The 5903-nt window shown below is 49.8% G+C and overlaps 1 long non-coding RNA gene across 1 annotated transcript; it reads right to left on the bottom strand.

Annotated features, from left to right (window-relative positions):
* Positions 1–2882: 2882 nt before the first annotated feature.
* Positions 2883–5348, bottom strand: LOC144153927 (uncharacterized). Its single transcript, XR_013319412.1, has 2 exons — positions 5168–5348; positions 2883–4919 (listed from the first exon to the last, which is right to left on the bottom strand). It is a non-coding gene; the product is annotated as an uncharacterized LOC144153927 (long non-coding RNA).
* Between the last annotated feature and the right edge of the window lie 555 nt (positions 5349–5903).

Here is a 5903-nt window from a genome sequence, read left to right as displayed (position 1 = left end):
ATTAATACAACCAAGCGCACACAGTGAGCGGGCGCTCCACTAGAGGGCGCCACTACACCACATCATCTTCCCGTGCAAAAGAAGTTCGCACACTCTGCGAAATACGCCACTACACCACATCATCTTCCCGTGCAAAAGAAGTTCCCACACTCTGCGAAATACATACAGCATCTTAAATGCACACTCCACATCATTCTCCCGTGCTTTGAAGAATGTCTGCATCTTCCTTTCACTTGACTCACACAACAGGCTATCAGTCGCTCACGACAGTTCTATAAGTCCCCCCAAAAAAACCCGTCCAAAAAACATCTTCGCTCACGACAGTTCTCTAAAGTCCCAGAAAAAAAACCCGTCCAAAACACTTTCAATGATGATATACGATTCAACACAGACATGACACGTTCAACATGACGCAAAGCATGAACTGTACGTATACCCCTTACTGCACATATTCGCGAAGCCACTGAGGCTGCTTAGTCTTACGGCGCGGACGCGTAGACGTTGAACTTGCATTATTTGACGATCCAGAAGCCCCCTCATTTTCCCTTGTGTTGTCTACATGGCTATTTGGATCTGTTTGTTCACTATTTTTTTCCTGACATTCTAATGGTTCCCGAGGGACAATGGATTCAGACCTTGCACTGGTAGAAACCTCCGACAGATCAGGGTCTGTCTGAACACTGGGGCTTGTCCCTTCTGACAACTGTAGACTAGGGGACTGACTGTCACAAATGTCCAAGTTAGACAAAGAGTACAAAAACTCTTTATGCCTCGACGAGAGTTCAACATTGTCAAAGGAATACGGTGCTGAGCCAACCTCGATTCCCTTCGGAACGACTGTGAGTTTTGAAGCGTTCCAGATCTTTCCATCACTGAGCTTAAAGGTGAAAGGTGCAACCTGAGCTTGCACTGTCAACGGCTTACTATACTTCAGAAATCTTTGCTTACGGAATTTTACCTTCACGACATCTCCCACCTTTATGCGGGTCTGCTGCGCACCTTTCCTTCTGTCAAAGTACTGTTTAGCTTTATGCTGCTTCGTGAATACCTGATTCCGAACATGAGGCAGGAAATTGTCCGATTCTGCTGCCCTTTTACGTATCCTGAAGTTGCTAATATCCACTTTGGAACGAGGCTGACGTCCATGCAGCAAAAAAGCTGGAGAAAGACCTGTCACTGAATGTGGTGTGACCCTATACGACCCAAGAAATTGTGTAATGCTTTTCGAAGCATCCTTGCCTTCAAGTCTGGCTACCTGTAAATGTTCTTTGAGAACTCTGTTAAACCGTTCAATCTGGCCGTTAGCTTGAGGGTAATAATTCGACGAGAACACGTGGCGGATACCTTTTTCCTTTAGATACTCTTGCATTTGTTTGGAGACAAACTGGGGTCCATTATCCGTCACTAAAACCTCAGGGAGCCCTTCCCGACTGAAAGACCAGTCCAACAACTTAATGACATCCTCAGTTGAAATGGAATTTGTGCCCAGAACCTCAGGCCACTTAGAGTAGTAATCGACTAGTGTAACAAGAAATCGGGGGTACGACACATCTAACGGACCGACGATGTCCATTCCCAACTTTTGCCAAGGCCCTTCAGGCCATTCCACTGGCTGCAACGGAGCTGCATGAGGCTTAGCAGACTTGTCTGCCAGCTGACAAACGTGACAATGCTTTACATGTTCTTCAACATTGCGATCGATTTGAGGCCACCAGTAACGTTCCCGGAGAAGTTGCTTCGTTCGTACTATTCCTTGATGATTTTCATGTGCTAACTCGAGAAACGTAGGTACCAGTACACAAGGAATGACTACACGGTCATCACGCATGAGTAATCCGTCCACAACAGAAAGTTCATCCCTTACATGAAAGTAAGCAGTTAAATCACTGTGTACCTTTTTCTTATCAGGCCAACCCTTTGACACATACTCTGCTACCTTCTGCAACGTCACATGGGCCTTCGTTGCCAGCTGCACGGTTTCTTTATCGACTACTGATGTTACTAATGACACTATCTCTTCCTCCTTAACAAGTTCTTGACCGGTCTGAATGGGTAATCTCGATAGAGCGTCAGCCACCAGATTTTCTGACCCTTTACAATACTCGATGTCAAAATTGTAGTACAGCAGACGAGCTGACCACCGTGAAATCCTTAAAGGTCTCCGACCTGAGTCTCCTGCGGCTAACAAAGCAACTACAGCCTGATGGTCAGTTCTAAGTGTAAACCGTCTGCCCCAAAGAAAAATGTGCCACTTTTCACACGCGAACAAACAAGCCAGCGCTTCGCGCTCTCCCACAGAGTATTTTCTCAGTCTCCGACAAAGTTCTAGATGCAAAGGCTATGGTTTCAAGCCGAGAACCATACCGCTGCTGTAGTACCGCGCCGATTCCCACATCAGATGCGTCGGTAGTTACTACAACAGGCAAGTCAGGATTAAAGACCTTCACAACCGGAGAACATGTGAGGCACGCTTTCAACTGATCGAAACTGCGGTGAGCATCATCAGACCAACAAAACGTCTGACCCTTCCTGAGCATGAGGCGAAGTGGTTCAACTATCTCTGCATAGTTCTTTATGAACTTAGCATAGTATCCTGCAAGACCTAAAAATGATTGCAGTGACTTTATGTCCGTAGGAGCGGGAGCATGAACTATAGCTTTTACTTTGCTCTCCAAAGGTGAGATGCCCTCAGCCGAAATCTTGTGACCCAAAAAATCAAGTTCCTTGACCGAAAAAAGACATTTGTCGTTCAACTTCATGCCAATGTTTGCTATACATGTTAAGACTTCAACCAGGCTCGCGTCATGCTCAGCTTGAGTCTTTCCCCACACAAGAATATCATCAAGATAGCAAACAACATTTTTGCAATTTTTTAAGATCTGAGACATCATTTTTTGAAAAACCGCAGGCGCCGACGCCAGACCAAAACACACCCTCTTAAACCTGAATAAACCTTCATGAGTCACGAAAGTAGTTAAGTCCCTACTGCCCTCTTCCAGCAACAACTGATGATAAGCCGACGCCAAGTCAAGCTTAGAAAAACAAACAGCACCATGAAACATCTGCAACAGCTCTTCAACATGCGGTAAAGGATACCCATCAATGATAATTGCCTTATTCGGTTCCCGGAGGTCCACACACAGCCGAATGTCCCCGTTCTTTTTCTGGACGACGACGAGTGGCGAAACCCACTCCGAGGCGTCGACACGCTCAATGACATCATTGTCCTCGAGGCGTCGCAGCTCGCTGGACACTGGATCACGGAGAGCAAGAGGCAATCTTCGTAGCTTAGATGCAACTGGAGTCACACCTGGCCGCCGTTGGATCTTATGCGAGACGTCCTTGACAAGACCCAACTCGCCGTTGAAGAGATGTTCGAAACCCGGGGGCACGTTCACGGGACACTGCACTGCACACACCGATGCTAGTCGACACGTAAGAGACGCACCGTCGATCTGAATGCCCAGTTGCTGGATGGCGTCGAGCCCCAAAAGAGATGTCCCTTTGTCGGTGACGTAGAATGTGACGGAGCAAGACCGTTGCAAGACTTGAACAGGAGCTTGGAATGAGCCGCGGATGCCGATACGTTGTTTGGAAAAATTCCACAAGTTGACGGAAGCCTTGGACAGCGCATGCTGTTTACTGAAGTGACGCTTGAAATCTTCGACAGTCATCAACGACACGGATGCTCCGGTATCGACTAAGAGTTGCATGGTCAATCCGCTGACTTCGGCTTGAACGACTAAGTCCTTTCTTGGAGGATTGTTGACGCTGACTTCAGCTTGGACGACTAAGTCCTTTCTAGAAGAAGTGCTGACTGTTAAGACGGAAGATCTTGCGGGTGCGTTGATCTCCGTGGATGCTGGATGCTCTACAGGTTCCGGTGTCGAAGCGGATCCCGTAGCTTCCTTCGAAGAAATTCGATGCACTGGTGCCGGCTTACGGCACATCGATGCGAAATGTCCCCACTTATTACAAGAGTTGCAGCGCCGATTTCGGGCTGGACAATTTTGAAATGCTGAATTATGCCATTTATTTCCGCATCGTTCGCACAACTGAAGCTTGCCTGGAAACTTCTTCTGCTGAACTGTACCGCGGAACTCTACAGCTGACTGCGGATGGAAACGTCCATCTTGGAGGCCACCATCTTGCCTTCCCGAACCCGGTGGAATGACGTCACGGCCTCCCCGGCTGGCCAGGCCATCTTGAATTCCTGTGCCGCCATCTTGAGCGCGCCGGCCTCCCCGGCGGCCCATGCCATCTTGATTCTCCAAGCCGCCATCTTGAGCGCGGCGGCTTCCCCGACTGTCATCTTCCGCGACGCCACCTTCTCCTCGTCGACCTACTGCTTGTACTTGATGCGAACCGAAGGCTTGGTTCGCCAACGACAAAGATTCAAAACTCCGACCAATCTCTTCAGCTTTCTCCAAAGACAACCTTTCGCCATGTGCGAGCAGCTTTTCTCTAACCTGGGGGTTAGACGTTCCATGTATGATTTGATCTCGGACGCGCTCCGCGTACGTCAGCCCGAACTTGCAACGTACGGCTTTCTCCTTTAGAGCGGTCACGTATTCTAAAAAACTTTCCCCCCGAAATTGACGACGGCTTGTGAACTCATGTCGTTCAACAAGCGTATTTGTGGACGCAGCGAAGAGCCGGTCCAGCTGCTCCAAAAGTTGGTCGAATTTCGAAATGGCCGGAGCCGAGGATGCGGTCACACTACAGTCGGTCGCGGAGTCGGTCACGATAGGGCTGGTTACATTAGCGTCGGTCACGTTACTGGCGGCGTCCCTCCTTGCTTCGTCCTGCTCCGCCTCAGCAAAATACCTTCGTTGCCCCTCCCTACCCAACACACTGACGAGCGCCGACGCGCGTCGTCCGTCATTCCAGTCGCTGCCGCCAGCCGCCTCGAGATGGGCCTGAAACAATTTTTTCCAGTTATGCCACGGAATCGGAGGCGGCCCCGGCAATTCGAGGAAAACGGGCAGGTTATCGAAGAGGCCCATGCTGCCAAGCAGGAAGGAGAGAGATGCAGGAGCAGAAGCAGAAGAACGAAGTAGGGCGAGGCCTAAACGACGGTTCGACAAGCGTCAGCACAAAGAACGCTAGGCCTCGCGACGCCAGACGCGCCGGACAGTCACACTCGAGCGAGGTCAAACGCACTCACGTTTTCATTCTGCCGGACCCGTCGACGATGTCGTCGCAGCAGAAGAAAATGATCCCATCCTCGTCGCCAAAAAGATGTTGTGTCGTGGGCGACGGCGAGCGGCCTCGGCAGCGACGGGAGCGAAGGCCGGCCGCCGGGCCCACCCACAAGCCCAAGAAGAAAGAGTGCGGCCTGCTCGTACCAAGACCAAAACCCAAAGAGAACGTTTATTGTTCGACAAGACGACACCGAGACGCATACGCACGTGACCCGTCACGTACGACCACAGCAACGACATCTAGTTACAATTAATACAACCAAGCGCACACAGTGAGCGGGCGCTCCACTAGAGGGCGCCACTACACCACAAACTGCAAACACTGCCAGAGAAACCTGTGTCTCCATCTGTTTTCTGTAGCAGTGCCATATTAAGAGTTGCGTTTCCTTCTCTGAGCCAACCAAAGTGAAGCTGTCAAAGACTGAGGTGACAATTCAATTTAAGTTTTTCTCTTCGCTTCGGCGGGAAAACATCGTGGCTAGAGCAGCAGGTGGTAGGAGGTGGCCTGTGCCCTCGGGCGTCGTGGCCGGCAGACGAAGACGAAAGGAAAAGCGCAACAAGGGAGTAGGGTGGTTTAAAAGTGGCAACAGCCACCTAAACTGTAAAACTTAATATGTTTGAAGCTTTATAGATAAGCGATATGAGTCGGTAGAGAATGTAGTGAAGCGGCAACGATAAAATGTGCATAGATGCACGTGT

This window comes from Haemaphysalis longicornis, unplaced genomic scaffold (genome assembly GCF_048455015.1).
Source record: "Haemaphysalis longicornis isolate Haplotype H1 unplaced genomic scaffold, Haemaphysalis longicornis Haplotype H1 scaffold_9, whole genome shotgun sequence".
Taxonomy (NCBI): Eukaryota; Metazoa; Arthropoda; class Arachnida; order Ixodida; family Ixodidae; genus Haemaphysalis; species Haemaphysalis longicornis.
Note: the sequence above shows the minus strand (reverse complement) of the source record. Positions and strands in the feature narration are given on the sequence as shown.